The sequence below is a fragment of the Vollenhovia emeryi genome, unplaced genomic scaffold (assembly GCF_000949405.1).
Source record: "Vollenhovia emeryi isolate VEMERY1.0 unplaced genomic scaffold, V.emery_V1.0 DF939184.1, whole genome shotgun sequence".
Classification (NCBI taxonomy): domain Eukaryota; kingdom Metazoa; phylum Arthropoda; class Insecta; order Hymenoptera; family Formicidae; genus Vollenhovia; species Vollenhovia emeryi.
This window is the reverse complement of record NW_011967182.1, coordinates 941,883-961,033: the sequence shown is the minus strand read 5'-3', so window position 1 is coordinate 961,033 and position 19,151 is coordinate 941,883.

The window sequence follows — 19,151 nt, the reverse complement described above, 5'->3', positions numbered from 1 at the left end:
TTGACCAGTGTATATAAGATATCAATTTAACGTAAAATTTTATTTTGGAAATATAATTTCTGTTGAAACGTTGTTTTTTTACTAAATAAAGAACTTTTCTGCCAGTTGAGGTCGACGTATTTTTTAATTTGACATTTTAACGCTGGCAACTTAAAGAATTAAAGTTATTTTTATAATTTCTGTGTTTTTTCAAACTTTCTATATTTTAAATGAACTTTCTGCACCAACTTGAGATTCACTCGATCAACCGATTTAATCAGATCAACACTGTACACGGAGAGAATTTTCTCTTAAAATTTATCCGGAAACTCATGTAATCGTGGGACAACGTGGCATTTTGAAGAATTTTATGCGAGTTTTTGAAATTTTACCACACATTCTATTAGTGAAATGTATAGTAAAATTTCACAAAGCTCGCATAAAATTCTTCAAAGTGCCACGTTGTTCCACGATTACATAATTTTCAGGTAAACTTTAAAAGGAAATTCTCTGTATTTGTTCCACCGCGAGATATTAGTACATTATTTGATCATCTCGATTTTCGCGGGAAAGCCGGAACGTTTTATCTGTCTGTGCCTCCACCCATAAATCCCGGGTGGAGGCACCTGCCGCGTGACTTTTCTGCGTGTTCGATTGCTCGGCGGAAAATCTCGGAAATTTGCGCGACGTACGGCGGAACGTTGGTTTCACGCTGCCGTGTATCGCTGATTCTGCCGTGCGATAAGTACCGCGGATGCAGGGGTACCGGAAATTCCCACAATCTGCGATCCCGCGTCGATCCCTTCGCTCCCTGCTCCGAATAGATCCGCTTCTGCACTCTCTTCTGCCGTGTTGTTGCTCAGCTATTCTTCCGCACACACTCTCGCGTTCTCTTCCATCAAGCCTTTCCTCCTCGGCTCTTCCGCTTTTCCGTTGCTCGTTTCTGTCGTCATTGTTGTTGGAAAGTGTAGCTATCCGCAATGCCGCGCGATAAATGGCGAGATTGATTTATCCGTGTCGAACTTGCGGTCGTCGTTAAAAATTCACTTATCTACATTTAGTTTTTTTGTTTCCTCGGTAACGTATTATTTTCGTGCGTCGAGTTGAATAAATTCTACAGTAGAAATATTAACGGAAATGATAATAATGTTGCGTTTCATAAATGGAAATTATTATAACTGTTTTCTAGTGAAATACGCGCGCAAATAACGTGCAGTTAATAAACAATATAAATTTTACATACTCATTCCTGTTTACGTTTCATATTAATGATTTTTATATTTTCACTATAAATGTGCGCCAATAACAACGTTATCAATACATTTAAATTATATCTCTTTAGAGTATTTTTACCGTATATATTCAATGGAAAATACGCGGTGCGAAACTCTCAAGCGTGCTTCTAAATATTATGTATTATTTTAAATATTACTTATATATACACGCGGAAAAAAATTATTTCCTAGCGCCACATATTTTATGCTATCTCAGCATCAGTTATCTACTGTAATATACTCGTATATGAATAGTAATGCGATTTATTATGGGTACTAATTTTATTAAGGTTGAAAAGTAGATTTGTTAAATTGACAAAATGATTTCTGTTCTATCAAATACGCTTCGTAATGCTGAAAACAATGTGAGAAAGTAGCTAATAATAGCGACATTTTGCCACTATCGCATCAAACATGGAATAACAGCAACAATTCGCTGCAGCAGCGAAATTATTATTTTTCTGTATTACATCTGTATTTGTTACAGTGAAAGGGGATCTATTCTTTCTTCATGCATGAAAATTTTATCCGCAATATGTCTGCTTCGCCATCAACTAGCCTTTTATTCAAAATTTTATTACTTGTCCTTACTTCACCGTCTTGTTTCTTTTCTCCTTTTTTCTCATTCTTCTGCCTTGTACTTCCGTCTGAAAATATTCATGGAAGTAAGAAGAGCAGGAGAAGTTATTGTATGCTGTGAAATACTTTTCTGAGATCAGCCACGTTGATCCTTTTACTGCCGGTTCGATAAGTCTCGAACTTTCGCACTTTCGTCGTAAGATTTCTCCTCTGCCGCTTCTAAGAATCTTTCCGTGCAAAGATATGTTCCAAAGATATCGCCGTCTTCTTGACACCGTAATATAAATCCGTTATGAAGGTAACGAAAAGATGATTTCTCAAATCTTCGAATGAGTTCTAAATAAAAGAATTGGGAATATCGATCGAATATATCAGTTTAGTCGCTTGTCATTGTAGCAATGTTCAAGCGTAGAATCCAAATAAATTAGGACACGATCGGCAAGAAAGAGATTGTTCATCAAGATTATATTCGCAGAATTGACAATTCTTATCTTTTGCAATTTGTATCGTCGATTCAAAGAAAATATGATTGTAAGTTTCGATTTCTGTCTACTAGTCGAATTGTTCCTCTTCTTATTTAAACATCGTGAACTTTGAGACAGGGATCAAAGACACCGCTGTAGAATTTTCAAGGATCGGCGATTGATCTTTTTACCTCCACATCGGTGGAATCGCGAGCTTTGGCAAATCCGCCCGCGAAATTTCCTCGCAATCACCTCCCCTGTAAATCTTACAAAGGATAACGCACGAAGTTTCACTTTTTTTCCGCGTCACATCGCGATAGAGGCTGCACGACGGAGATTTGTTCGAGTCCCACGGATATCTCGGGGCCCCATTTTTTCCGTTGCTTAAAAATACTGCTTCTACGCGAGAAACGTCGATACGAGGATAGAGGCCACCGCTCGTGGACGTTTCTTTCGTTCTGGACCCGATAAATCTTGAACTTTGACGTTTTTATTACGTAACTCCTTTGCGCATAAATCCTTTCGACTCCTGCCTGATTTACACGGAGGCTCAGCCCTCTCTGCAACCACGTCGCGGTTCCGCTCGCTCATTACAGTCTTTCGAAATTTCGCAGTGGCGCGATTTTTTCTTTCCTCGCTCCTCTCTCTGGGAAAAAAGGATAGCAACCCATTTTGGGGCCCACAATTAGTAATCGAATTATTTGGATTGTTCGGCGCCTCTTGAGTGAAAATTATCTTTGCGTTGCTGAATATCGACAGAACTAATTGAAAGAATTGATTAGTATTACTTGAAAATCGTGGATATAGATAGAATTGCCAATTGCGACTTTTAGTTACGCGGGGTAAAATTCGTAAAAGATTAGAATTACAAACAATCCAAATAATTCGATTACCAATTGTGGGCCCCAAAATGGGTTGCTAACTGTCTTTCTTTCCCCGCATCGAGACGCGTTTTCGTCGAGCGTGCAGTTTCGTGTTTGACGGAAACCTCTCCTCAACGACTCCGCGCGTTCGGTTTGTCCGATAAATCTCGAGCGCTCGAACGATAACCCATAAATCTCGCCCACGGGCAAACTCCCGTCCGTCGACTTTTCGACGTCTTGACCGCGGTCGTCGACGTCTCTGTCTTGGACTTCTTTCCCCGTCCTCGTGTGCTCGTTCCGCTCGGGCTCCGTCTCTCTTCCTCAGGGTGAAAATATTTTTACGGGGCAGAAGTTTTCGAGCGCGGCGAGCGCGCGGGCGTCGTCGCGCCGCTCCGCTCTTCTAACTATCAGTCCGATAAATCTCCAACTTCGCGGGAGAGGCCACCGCGTTCCATAAATTTGCCAGCCCGTTCTCCGCGAAGTCTCATCGTCGTTCGACTTTCCCTCCGCCCTGACCGGTCCGCCCCGACGTGTCCATCGCGCGATAACGCCGTTCCGCGCGCAGTTTATAAACCCACCCCCTCGATCCCACGATCTACCACATTCTTTCCTTTCGGTACCGTCCTCCCTTTTTCTCTCAGCTTCATCTCTTCTCACTTAACCTCCCGCTGTTGCCATTATCTGGACGTACGCGCGATATCCCGATAGTCGAATATCGCGTATCGGGCGCTTTTATCTCGTTTTTTTTTACCGCTTGACTCCGAGATTCGGCTTACCTCGCAGTTTTCGCGGGCGCGCCCTTCGCGACCCTCGCGACAAAATTTTGCCGGCGACGCGCGCATAAATACGCCGCGACAGCACGAAAACGCAAACTTCCCGTCTGCGATTCTTGTAAAAAGCCGCGCCCTCGACGGCGCGGAACACGCTGACGTTCGCGACGTAAACTCGGAAAAAGTTTGCGCATCTTGTTTTACACGTACGGGTGTCCTGAAATTTGTATACAATGCTCTCTTTGCGCCCGTCGTCGGCGAACATATTCGCGGCCACGTGCTATGCACGGATGAAACTTGCGGTATTGTTACCGCGATATGTTATCTATCCGTTCTTGTGCCCTATAAAGGGGTAGCTCGCTCGAAATTCGATAACGTCCTTCTCCGTAAAGCCCCTTCGGCCGCGTTATAGACTTTACCTCCATCGTCTTCCGGGACTGAAATTCGAGGACAGTATCCCAATTTACGGGGCGGCTTTACGTCCCGGCGGGGAACTCGAAAATGACTCGACGTAATCCTCGTAAATTTTGCGAAGCGCCGCCGAAAAAGGAAAACAAGGGGGGGAGTCTCGATGGAGTTCTCTTCCGCTGCCTACTTATCAGTGGCAGACGGTACCGGCTCCCGTGGGGTAAATTTTTCTCTCCATGGACAACGGAATAAAATTTTTACGAGCCTCAGCCGCCGGAAATCAGATAAATTCTCCGAAGTTCCGTGATTAGATGGAGTCGAATTCGCGATGCTTGTCGGAGTGTCGCTCGCACAGCAGATTCCGAACAACGGAATACGAATCCAAGACTCAGCCACTTTGCGAGGATCAACCTTGTATTTCGACTATTTTGTAAAATAACAATCAGAGTGTCTGTTTGACGAGGAACGCTTAAATTAGCGGATATTATCTAGACGTCGCGGATATTCGAAGAAGCGTTTGATTGTCTTGTGGTACAATTTTCGCAATAAATTCTTTACAGTGAATTTAAGTGGGAACAAAACGCTTTCCTTTTTCCACAATTTTGATGGGAGAGATGGAGAAGGAACGAAAAGCACTTGTTCCCCATCGTTTCGACACATTCCGTCAAATAAACCTCACGAGATATCGATTGCCTCGTTAGCAGGAACGAAGGGCGAAGTTGAAAGCCATGGTTTTCGACTTGGCTTCAAATTCTCTTTTCTGCGCGGAATGAGGTGTCTCGTGATTTCCTTTATGTTTCGTCTTATCACGTGCACATGTACACGCACGCGCATTCGTACTATTCGCGGTCAATCGCCACAAAGTCTGCTATTTCTGAGGCGGTGCTTATCGTATTGCTTTAACCTCGATTTCCACGCTACGATACGACACGCACGTATCACGCGAGACCACGCTCTCTCGCAATTTTACCTTACATATATCAACGTGATCTCGACCTGACACCTGGAAAGTTTATAATTCTAATAACGTGTTACCCTGATATCAAACGCTGTAAACGATACGGATGATAAAGTACAGAGTGACGCGCAAGGGGGTAACCACTTAATATAATCGTGGCACAGTGTCTCCGAAATCATTAGGAAATCTTGACGAAATTCCCATGTAATCCTTTCGTCCTTATCTTTAAGTTTCTTCACTTGTCTTCTTTATCGTTGAATTTGAAATAAACATTTTCTCAACTTGAGAAAGGATCAAAAAATCTCTTTGAGATTTAACAACGTCACATTCTCATTCTCGTATGCCATTTCTCGGTCAGAGCCGGTTCTTCGTAGCTTAATAATAAATATAATAATTCTGCGTGAATTTAACAGAAACCCTGCTGTCTCATATTGGGAGCCTATCTTATGATATAGTACTTTCCTCTATACAGGGCGTTTCGTAAATGTATTTTACAACATATTACAATGTATTTTACAACATACACATCAGCAAGTTGGGTTGCCTATCTGCTTACCGACAGGGACATGCTTTATCGGACTCACAGAATAAGAACAGATGCAAGTTCGGCGGTTTTCTAATTCTTATACAGTGTATGTGCAGTTATATTTTAATAGATAAAATAATATAGAATACAAAATTTAATGAAGAAATTTGAACAAAACTATTTTTTATTTTATAATATAAAATTATAATACAATATATTATTTTATCTATTAAAATACAACTGCACATACACTGTATAAGAATTAGAAAACCGCCGAACTTGCGTCTGATCTTATTCTGTGAGCCCGATAAAGTGTGCCCCTGGCGGTAAGCAGATAGGCAACCCAACTTGCTGATGTGTATGTCGCCGAAACACCCTGTACATTAGCGGCTTGTTAGGTTTGAATTTCGCGAATAACGTTGTTCTGCTTTATTTTATTACATTTTTTTTCTAATCATAATTCATGTTATCATTTTAGGAAGTGCCGCACGCTCGTGAAACTCGTGACCTGCGTCGTTCGCCTTTCTACGCATCTTTCATGTCAAAGACGGGACTCCGCGTAGGAGTGTCGCGAAATCCCGTCTCGGACACGTCGATATCGGTGCTCGTGTAACGAGGAATAAATCATAAAGCGAGCATCGAGGGAAGGTGCGATCATCACTCGGCATGAAGGGTAAATCTACTTTTTCTTTCACTCTTAAAGGGTTTGCGCGCAATGTGACGAGCGTTGCGGCTGCAATTGTTCGTCGGAAATATCGCGATACGAACAAGCACGGCAAATTACTCTGCTGAACTGTTTATCGCGGGTTCCGCAACGATTAATCCAGTTTCTCTGGGAAATTATGGGAGAACATTATTCGACCGTACGTGCGCGTTGCCTTTTTGAAAAATCATATTGCAGACCGAGAGTAATTTATTAGGCTTTCGGGACTCGCAGTTTTTTTTATTTGAAAAACAGATGGTTGACAGCGGTCGAGCAGCGAGACAAGCAATCAAAAACACGCTCGAGTACTTTGTCGGTGTAACCGCGTCCCAGGAGTCACGCGTGAATGCGAAACGAAACGAGCGGTAACCGTACGTGTGCGCGAGTTCACTTCGCCATTTTATGGACAGACGATTTGATGAATTACATTGAATAACGTTTCATTTCACGTGCAAATAAATTCTGCGGTGTGCAGTTTAATAACGCGGATAAAAATCTTTCCATCCGCGCGCGGGCTCACAACCGCGAATTTCGTTGTCAACTTATTCGCGAGCGTTGAGGAAGCATATACGGGGGTTTCAGACCGCGTAACAGTTGCAATTGGCGATTGTTTGCGATCTTTCGTCAAACCACTGCTTTACGCGGTGCACGGTTTGGAAACAATCTCGTGATAAAAAAGTATCGATTAGTAACAGAAAGTACAAAGTGCAAAACGTCCATTGTTTGAGTGTCCATTTTTACCCAAATGCTCTGCTCTGTTTGAACACTTTATTATACGCGCAAAAATGGTTAACGAAGTAATTTCCTTCCGGAATATCCCCTCTTTTTTTTCAAAGAAATGTTTCGCGTAAAATGCTGAAAGATTGCAAAAAAAGCGGTCCATTTTGCAAACATTTTATTATTCGATTCGATCAATCTTTAACGTCAGACGATTTATTGTTTCAATTTAATTTATTCGATTGCTTGTATCGTTCTATTAGTGCGAATAATCGCGGTTTGAATAATCCTATCGTAAATCGATTGCAAAACGGCACTCGATATTGCATTGTTTGGTTATCAAAATTATATTTCACGCGCTACCGAAATATCACTCAAAATGCAAAGTGACGGCAGTATCGCGATCGGTGATGAGTATGCACACGGTTAGTGGATTACACCCTTTGGTGGTTTGTGCGCGCCCGGAAGTATGTATCAAAGTCCCCGGCGGCAACTCCGCGAAAATTTCCGGAATTTCGCGTTGGCTCTGCGAAAAGCGGACCCGGCGGCGAGGCATTACGCGGCCAGGGAGTAACAGCTGTTTTGCATCGCCACCAAATTAGTCGGTGGCGCGTGCATACAGAATTAAATTTAACATTTTCCAATGACCGGTGCGGAAAATCGTCGGCCCATTTGCGATCTCCGTATCTCGAACGTGAAATTCACCGGGCTTTGTAATTGTTGCCTTTACCTAGTTGTAAAACAGACGAAAAATCCGGCTGGGGTTCGGCTCTGCCCGGCAATTTGTAAAGATTATTCGCTAATTAAAAAGTAGACACGCGCAGCGGCTTGCCATTCGTTATTCATAAACCATAAGCCGTTTATGAATTGTGCCGGTCAAAACTTGATTAAAATGTCGGTTTGCAAAAATTATCTGTTAGTACGTCGCTAATTAACTAAGAGCTGCCCATTGTGCCGATACAAATTTAAAACAAAGCTTCGAAAACATCGTTGAATGAAATTTTGCATAATAGATGAAATTGCTTAAACTTGCCACTGCGGTTCTGAAGAGGAATTTCTTCGGAATGTTTATCGAAAATGAATCTCGTCCACTCGGAGGAAAATCGTTGCTGATACGCCAATACTACAGCATTTCCCGATTTCCTGCCAAGTTGCTTATTTTGCACAGTTATTTTACGAGAGCGGAAGTAACATTGTATCGATAAGCAAGCCGCCGCAATGGCGCACATTTGTTCAATCGCATGCACTCCACGGGTTGTCGGACTATGTCGAATAATCGAATATGATGTAATTGGCAGGATCCAAGGTGCGTCCCGGAGCGTGTTAATCGAATCTTGTCTCTGCCTGTTATAATTAAAGTTCCTCGCGCTCATTGGCCCCATGTGGCACGTTCACAAAATTCGACAAGTCCGAAATTACATGACAAGACGGTGCCTTGCCCTCTATTAGATACCTACTTAAATTTCATTGATTTATATCGTTACCGAAGTATTAGGAAAGGATTGGCAAGGATCGTTCCGTCATTTAAGTCGCTATGACGCGTGAAAATTTATGTGTGCATTAAGAAAACGATATAATATAAATTTGCATAATTAAGCGCGGACTGGTATTTCTCATTAATGTGATTATTATCGAATATTTAAAGAAGTTTTACAGCTTAATTTTTTAATTATAACCTTAAGAGCTAATTTCACTTTCTGAAAGTCAATCAGTGGATTATCACGGAAAACAGTGAATAGTCACTGACATGCAGGGAATTTTACAAAGTGGTACGTAACTTATCTTTTTAGTTTAACCCGCTCTGTTTGTATACGAGTGGATGTACACCTTATCCGTAACACCCTGTAGAAAAAGATGGAGAGTCGACTACCTTCTAGTTAACCAGAAAATGAAAAATCGAGCCTGAAAGTCGCAGATTTTCACAGTGCACATCGGTGACTATACACGTGTTTTCAGTGATAATTCGCCGATGGATTTTTAGAGAGCAATTTAGTCGCAGATGAGGGGAAATAAAAAATTGACTAATCCTCATACGAGAAGCATACAGTCGTACCGCGCACGGTACGGTAATTAGTTCTCAGCTGCCTCAGCTGCGCATAGACTGATGCAAAGTGCAAATCTCTCTCTGTGTGACTGATCCCGCGATTAACTGTCACCCTTATGCAGCTATTTGTATGCGTAAGCGTATGTCGCAAACGGTGCATCGCTATCGCAAATCCGATGCTGAATTATCTCGATGATAGCGTATCGCGAATTCCGGCTTGCACGCACCCACCCATAAATCGTTTCGCCCGCTTTACATCGCGATATGAACGCCCGTGAAGCTGAATTTACTCCGTTTCTTTTCGGCGGTTGCGGATATAATTGCACGGATGTTTATTGCGGGCTCGTTAAGAACACGTTCTGCAACGCTTGTTTCACCTCCTCTGAAAATTGTGGTGAAAAAAAAAGAAATAAAAAAGAGAACTCGATAGCATTGATCGTGCGGCAGTAATTCGGGGCGATACGTGTTAAATTACAAATAAGCATCGCGCAAAATGGTTTTAATGCAGAATCACTAAATATAGATGTCGTTGTCGATGTATATATTCCTCCTACGCCACCATGCATCTCTTTGCGTTACGTTTAGCGCGTGTCATTGTCTCGAACATAACAGATCACACGGACTCTCGATAATGAATTATCCCCGGTAATAAAGGGCAGTCGAGAGGCCGGTCGCACAGAGGATAAATTGTTTCCGTTGTTTTCGTCGCGTGATATAAACGGCGGTATGCACGCGAATTTACATCGCTTTAATTACGTCTTCTTGTGACGAATATTTTGCTCGGAGCAGTGCAAATGCTCTGCAAATATTTGTCTCGCCGGCTTTTAAATGCGCGGGTATGATTGCGCGAAATTTCAGCGGAAAACGCACGAGCGGTGGGAGCCCGCGGTACCATCCACGTTGCGATTTCGCATTTCATCATAGTCCGGGTCGCGGGCAGGTATTGGATTTGTTGCCGTTTTATAAAACTGCGCCGTGATACAAGAAAAGCTTTCTCATCGCGACGTGATACTTTTATCTTGCTTTACTTTTAATTATTTGAATATAATTTCTACGACGTTGCTTGCACTCGCTAAGAAAACATGCCTTTAAATTCGTTTCGCATTCGCAACTCGGATCTTTAGGACTGGTCGCAACTTGGCTTTTAATTTAAATTATTTCCATCGAAACCGCATCTCGCTTCTCGCTCAGTTATTACGTATCCAAGACCTTACGCGCTCGTACGCGCCGCGGTATTTTCAGTTTGTCGCAATTTTCTAAATAAACTCGAGACACATCGTACGTATTGATCCTCTAGTGTGAACTATAATAGAAATATAATATCATCTTGGTTGTAGTTCTTGGGGGGAATGAGCCGGGTTGACGGAAAAGAAATGTCTGACAGAGACGGATGTGTGGGTGATCAATTCTCATTTCAGAGATAATAAAATTACTGCTGCTTTAATATCCCGCGTTAGTTCAAGAATCGCATTCGTCAAACCGTGACGTTACAAGTGGAATAATGCGCCTGCGGTCCGATTGCAACCTGAGTTGGGATACTGATTGTCTTTTTCTTAAGTCCTGATATAATTGTTATTTCAATTAGAAAATGAATCAATGAGACATATGTTTAGACGTTAGAAACTTTATCTTTGTATATCTCTAAATATCAATCAGTGAATTATTACTGAAAATAGTGAATAGTCACTAATAGTACGAAAATTGCAGTGGTATATTTACAACTGCGTATCGGTGACTATTTACTGTTTTCAGTGATAAACCATCGATTGACTTTTAGAGAGTACCATGTAATATAATATTTAGAGTGGAACATTTATCGAAATAACTCAAATAGTAGGATAAATAATTGCAACGTACACCATGTCGAATTCTCAATACATTTTCTTTCTAAAAAATAACAATTGCCATTTTAATTAGAAAATGAATCAATGATACATATGTTTAGACGTTAGAAACTTTATCTTTGTATATCTCTAAATATCAATCAGTGAATTATTACTGAAAATAGTGAATAGTCACTAATAGTACGAAAATTGCAGTGGTATATTTACAACTGCGTATCGGTGACTATTTACTGTTTTCAGTGATAAACCATCGATTGACTTTTAGAGAGTACCATGTAATATAATATTTAGAGTGGAACATTTATCGAAATAACTCAAATAGTAGTATAAATAATTGGTAGCAACGTACACCATGTCGAATTCTCAATACATTTTCTTTCTAAAAAATCCTTATACAATTGCCATTTTAATTAGAAAATTAATCAATGACACGCGTGCTTAAACGTTGGAAATTTTATCCTTGTACCATGTAATATTTAGAGTGGAACATTTATCGGAATAACTGAAATAGTACGACGAATAATTGGAAGCAACGTACACCATGTCGAATTCTCAATACTGGGATCCCAGGAATACTCCTACGTAATGCCTCCTGTTATTAACAAAGAGTCAGACTTAAAGTTATGCAATAACTCCGTTTCGCCGTAGGCGAACTCTGATTCTGGGAGTTTCCCCGCAACTTTCGAGTATTACTCGAACATAACTTTCCTCTATCGGCCTTTAAACGCTTCTTTCGAGCGCGACGAGTTTTAAGAGCTGTCGCGGATTTGGAGCAGGTCAATTAGAATCTCAAAATGAATTTTTTTCACGCAATCTGAAGCGCAATTATGATGCGATAATTACGTAAGAAGAACGCAGAGGGCGGGGTAATTAACAAATTTTAATAACTACGGGGAATGTTTTGGTATTAGTGTTTACGATAAAGTTTTTGCTGCGTAATTATATCGTGATTGTTATTACGTGAAGTATAATATCAGCTCATTATACACGAGAACTTCATTTGAAGCCTGCCCGGAGTATAACATTAAAATTTCAGAAATCTTATTAATTGCCCGACGCGAAACTTCTAACGATGAGAACTGTGCTTAATTTAATAAATACTTCATTTAACTTCCGGAATAATCGAGAGGACCTTAAGCCCGCTGAAAGCAAACGGGAGTTTTGGAAGGAGATAGCGAGAAGGAAGTAGGAGGTGTTAATGGGAGGGATAATCCTTTAGTTTTATCCTGCGAAATCCCTCGCTGTATCCCGCTGCTAACTATGTTATCCACATTTGCCAGATGTGATACTCGTACCGGTTCGGGACTAATTTGGCCGCGTAAGAACTTTTGTCGTTATATCTCGAAAGACGGTTTCATTCTAATCAATTGCGAATATTCGTATCGATAAGACGAAACGAAAACGATCCTCTAGACGGCCAGTAAACAAGTTGATATTACACAGGACATAATAATGCATTATTTATTATCTTCCTAGGAGCTTTGCGGGCAATAATGTCATAACTTCGGTAGTTATTAGTAAAGAACTGTGAAATATGCGGGTGCATAAAAATATCTCGATGACACTTTTCCGATTCATCGATCTACAAACTCTCGCTGGTAATGACGCGTTATATTTCGCTGCTCGTGTTGCAACCGGTGTGTACTACGTACGTTTGAGCGAGGCCTAAAATATATATCTGGAAAATTCGGCGCGCCAGAGAAGAGCGAGGATTTTTAATTATTCTCGAGTAGACTGCAACTCGCGCGCGAAACAACAATACTTAGGATCGCGTCGAGTGCATTTTTACGGCTCCCTTCCTCCTCGCACTCGCCTCTTTTCATTCCGGAGGAGAGATCAATATTCTCATGAAAATTCAAGCATCGCACGCGAGATGGCCGGAGATTTCGAGAGGCGGACACAGCTTGGAAAACTAATTCTTTTCCCGCGTGGGTGACCGACCCGTCATTTGGATTTAGCGAACTCACGGATCCGAGTTCAATACACTGCTGGCACTAATATACATATTTACATACCGTAATTACTCTGTACACACGCTATTATGAATGCGACGTATATTTGCGGAAGAGTGCACGGAGGCAAGATGTAATCTAATTCAAGAATAATAAGAAGAATAAAAATAAAAAGCCAAACCAATCCGTGTGCGCGCACGTTTTTGAAATGTATGGAGCTGGACAGCGGGAGAGCTTATTTTTTTATTTATATTCATTAATTAACCAGGACAATTTGGAATTTGCCGCGATGAAGTTCGCAGTGTCCCGCGAGAAGCGCTGAATATCGCTTTGTAAATAACCAATAAATCGATTACTGCTATTTGCCCTTTGAATCCGGAAACAGGGTTAGCCCCTCGTACGTGCCAGCTCGGTAGGATGTGTTTTAGGATTGGTTCGTGACCTTCTTGCGTACGTTCCAGACCCTATAACCGCAGTGAAACGCGCCCTACTTAAACTTCCTTCCGCGATCAAGATGCTAACAAACGCCACCGATGCTTTCGCGATCGTAAAATTAGGTCAGTTTTAGACTACGTTTCAGTAAGCACAGGGGATTTGAATTTCTTAAGGGGATGGCATTAAGGAAATATCTTACTTTGAATTTTAACAATGATCCCGCGGCTAAGGCAGACATTTTTTATTATTTAAAAATTAGAACGAAGAGACGGAACAGAAGAAACTTTTCTGTTTCGTCAGTTCCTTTTATTATAAGTAAATAGTATTCGTATTGTACGCGTATCAAGTCACCCTTTCCGATTATCGGCTTTAAACGATTTTGCTATTTTTACATGGCGTCTCTTATGGTTTTACAATCAGCACATAAATATATCATTCGCTGTGTTCCACCTCCTAAAAATACTCGGTTTATTTTTATCACAATGTTTCTCACTTTACATCCCTCTTTTTCGTTATTTTTATTATATTGCCCCGTCCTAAGATAAAACAAATCCGTTCATCTATTTAATCACATATCTTTCAGAGTCTTGTTTTTCTTTTCCACAATACTCATATGTAAATGTGGCTGCAATATATTTAAATTAAGCGTTCATTTTCTCTTTCATCTTCATGTAATATTAGACGCTGTACAAATAACGTAGAATTAGTTTCACGATTTTTCCCTACTTTCATTGCATGGCGATATATCCTTCACTTATTTCTTTCTTGCTGTCTCATTTATCCTCAAATTGTGTTTCGAAATCTATTTTCAAATAACCCCCGCAAAGTTTTAATTAGCTGGATTAGCAATCGCGTTTAATCTCGCAGATTATTTAGCGTTCGTGTGCTCGTTCGTGATCCCCTTTTTTAATACCAAGGCATTTTATCGACATGTTTTGCGCCCGCGGCGCTTTATTAAGTCCCATTCGAGACCAGTTTTTCATTCTCCGCGGGCGACCGTTTTCCATGGGATTTTTCGGTCTCCATCCGTGGCGACAACAGCGGGGCGCACGTTCACGACCTCGCGAAAAGTCCCTCTTTCGGAAAACTGACCGTACCTTCGAATAAAATATGCAAGAGAATTGTCGGTGAATCGCCGAGTCGACAAAGCGAAAAATATCTCTGCATTTTGCGTCTTTCGGAACCAGATTTATGAACATCAAAGCGGAATAAAGTGCGCGCTGCAGAGCAAACAAGTAATCAAAAAGTATTAAATATGTATTTATGTGAGAGAGGTGGCACATATAAATACATTTTTGCAAATTAAAATATAAAAGAAGGTAAAAAGGGCGGCATTCTGCGATGCAACGTAATGTAATAGCATGCTAATTCGCTTTTCATCCCGGGGAAATGTGAAGGAAGTGAGGTGGCATAATTCGTGTAATTCACTAATTCATGACGCAGCCAAACTACCAACGAATCGTTTGGTAGTCAAAGGGCGAGTCCTCCTTTTTGGAAGTGCATTTCACGATGGATTACTTTGTGATGTCAGCAATATATTTGAAAGCGTTCGATCGATGGTGAAGTAGGGACTGCAAAATACAGACGTACTTTTCACTTATCGCTTCCGAGGCACTTCGATCATCCGAACGGTAGATCGAGTCCTTTTACCCGCGTTCAGGGTCTCACGGGACATTTCCAATTGCTCGACTCGTTTCCGTCAATAGGTATAAATGTTGATTTTACAATCCAATCGTAACATCAACATGGAGATGTTGGTACAAAAAATCTATACAAATTAGACGTTGTTAAGAGCCTAGTGCGCGCGTGTAATCCTCGCTTTAATTATCTGTTTTAATGCGTGTATATTTTAATTTGTACTTCGTAAGAAATCTGTTAATTGTAGAATGGAATAAAACGGGTATCAATATTTTAAATCATAAAACAAAGAGACGCAATGAAATGCAAATAAAAATTTACGACCAGTAGAAAAGTCAACAAAGAAGTATAACGATACTGTTAGACAAATATAGGTGACATTTGTATTTGTTGAACGTCCCACTTTTCTACCAGAAATCTACGCCGGAATGGAGACAGGTGAAACACGTTCGCCATGAAGTACTGATGCCTCTAACATTTTGGTTCTATCGACTCTATATTGCATGCAAATCGGATTGAAGTAATATGCTGTAAATTCAATTTCGAAAATCAAATTTCAACTAGCTATATTACTGTCCTTCCTCGTCCACATATTCTACTATTTTACCAGAATTGCTTTCTTCGCATAAACAACGAAACGCGCGATGTTAATTGCTGTAATTTACCGAGAAACATAAAAAGCGCTAATGCGATAGTAGAAGTCCCCTATTATGAGATAGGCTTCTAATATGCGATAGCAGATTTTCAGCATCCAAATTCGTTCACAGAGCTTTTTTCGCAACAATTGCACGCTATAACAATGAATTTTTTACTAAACAAATTTCCAAGGACGATAAATTCATGGTGGAGCCAATAGATGATGCCTCTTAATTTAGCAGAAACCTCGCAGAAGGAGCCTATCTCATAGTGGAGGACTTTCCTCTACATTTATGATACATTGTAATCGCCGTGTTTGCGTTGACACTACTGTAGTACGTTTTTTTCTCGCAATATGGTCTAGACCAAAAATCCGTCAATATTTCTGCATGTAACAGATATTTTCGTTTTTTTTTTTCTATAAATAAACCAAACTGCTATCGATCACAAGGGATAGAATATCGTGTTTGGCGATACTGATTTAATAATGACTGGCGCATCACTCTTGATTAATATTTCATTTGGATATAAATAACTTAACGGCTTTTTATTTTTTTTTTTGGATTAAACGCGATACGATTAAAACTTCAGTCGAGTCGATAAATCATCAACAGTAACAACAACGTAACAAAACCGTCGTAATGTACAGTACGATCTATCATTGCATTCTTCACTAGATGATATATTACTCGACAGTGTTCTCCATTCGAGCGCATTTTTGTGATCGTTTCTTTTTTCCTAGCGCCATCGTGCATTAATGGTTTCTTGAGCTCGCAAGGTTTTCGTATTGATTTAAGAAATAAGTCTTCTCTTCTAAAGATAACTCCTGATACGTTCTGCTTCTCGATTTCCCGTTAATAGAAAGGAATAGAACTTTATTATGAAATTTTAAAATTATATAAACGCATTCATAATGTGAACAGTTTTATTTAAAAGTTCTTCTAACTTATTAATATTTTTCATACACCCGTTTTCACCAAGACACTTTTAACAAGGGTAATATCTATTTGTGGGTTTGAGACAAGATGGAGAGTTATTTTGTACAATGTGTTCGCGTCGTCACGACTATGGATCGCGGTCTTGGTAATGTGCAAGTGACATGGAATCATATAACACAAACGAGATATCAATGTATACCTAAGGAGACCCGGTGCTAATCTCATACCGGGATAATTGTAGGTTAGCAGTTGCATTATTAATATAAAGAGGAGTTTGTTTGAATTAATATTGTTTGAGACAGAAAAATTGTTTCAATAATTTTTGCTTGTTAGTAACAAAGTCACTTATTTAATTCCAATATTATAATTTTTATTTTTACCAGTGTTGAAAGATTAACAGACTTGCAAATTGATTTCGCAAAGTTTTTACTTTTTTTCTGTGCGAAATAACTTTGTAATTATTTATTCATATAAATATCTGTCATGCTTACTCCAGATATTTCGGTAGTTAAATACATGTAATTTTATTCGTAGAGGAGAGTCCTTTAATTTGAAATAGCCGAGTTTCTGTTAAATCAACAGGCATTATCTGTTGGTTCCACCATGAATTTATTGCCCTTTTGATTGACAACTGTTTAGTGGAAAATTTATTGTAAAATTGTGCATGCAATCGTTGCGAAAAATATTTGTGAAATTGAATATTGAAAAACCCGCTATCTCATATTGGAAGTCTATCTCATAATAGAGGTATGAAGTTGAACGTTTAACCATGCTAGAAGCATAGCAATACGTCATGCGGGAAAAGGCATGGGTTCGAATGAAATGTTCCGTTAATTCCGCGGGAAATTTATGCCTGACAGAGAACACGCGTCTGTTTTCACAATAATGTATGAACGAATGTTTCCTCTTCAGAAATTTAGTATCGAAATTTAATGGCAAAATGATGTTGCGACGGTTAGTATCCATCAGAGAAAATCATTGAAAGATTATCCTTTAATCGCGCGAACTAATGCGGCTTTATTGCACGTGCAAATTACAGATAATGCACGTTTGTACACTATTCGTTGAAATTTATAGAATTTTATGTTAATACGTTACTCGTGTTTTACGTCAGCAAATTGGTGGAGATTTTACAGAGCATTTTCGACCGCAGAGACCATCGTTACGGTTTAAATGTGGGTTATTTATCTCTGAACATGTGAGAAAGTGATGCTCGTTTCTCGTTTATTTCTCTCATTTTGTCATCGAAATATTTTTTCTGTTTCTTGATAATGTCACAACAAATTTTCGTTGCACTCGAAATGCCTTTTTATTTATTTCTCTTTCACTGATATCGTTTATTCGTTGTATTCTGACGATCATCGTAATGTAAAATGTTATCATGCCGAAGCAGACTAGTAATTGCCAACAACGGATTGGATTGGGATTGGCGATTGACAATTGTCCTCTAGCCAATGAGAGTCGATTAAATCGCTGGCTGTTTTATTTTCTTTGGCTAGAAGACAATCGCCAATCGCCTATCAAAATCCAATCCACGTTGACATTGTTAGTTTGATTCGGCCTTAAGATACGTTAATTTTATTTATTTTTAACTGTATTTTTACACGAGAAATTTTTCACGAATTTTTCGGTTTCTTTTTTAGTCCCACAGCTCTCACGATACTTTTTATACGTACATATGTAAACACTTCTTTCACCGTACACCATTTGAAAAATGTGAACTGTACGTCCCTCGTGAAATCTTTTATATCGCTCTCTCAATCTTTTACTTTTGTGTTCTTTGCGTGTTCAACAATTTTGCGGGAGTGAAGTGACTATGCCATGCGAATAACTCGCCGTAAAGTCATTCGGGAGCCAATAAATTTCTTACCCGTCCGTCGCCGTCCTTCGCCTTCGCAAGTGCACGGCCTCACGTAAAACGACGGAGCGCTTTCGAAAACGTGGTAGGACGAGGGTGCAGTTGCCCCGAGTCCGGGACAAATTGGCTGCGGCCGCGGTGAGCACAGCCGCGACAAATAGGTGCTGTTTACTTATGTAGGTCGACAAACAAAATAGGTGTCGTGCTTAGCCAGTAGTCGTTTGGAGTCCGCAAAGTACCGGGCGTGTATACCGTGTATCCCATGTGAAAGCAATTTTTTTGCGCATTAATTTGTACCCCTGGCGAGGTTGAGGTACTTTGTAAAAAAAAACTGCTGCTAATAGATGTTTCGAAACAAGTTTGATAATTTATTTTATTTATTATTCGAGAACCATTGACCATTTTGCAAAATGGTACGGGACTTTTCGATCCAACTTGCCTCGCTCTATCTAAATTTTACGGCGGATTCGGTCATCGTAAAACACCCTGTATAGTAATTATGTATACTTTATGTAGGAGAACTAGATTTTTGAGTCAATAGGAACCGAACAATGTTGACAATCGG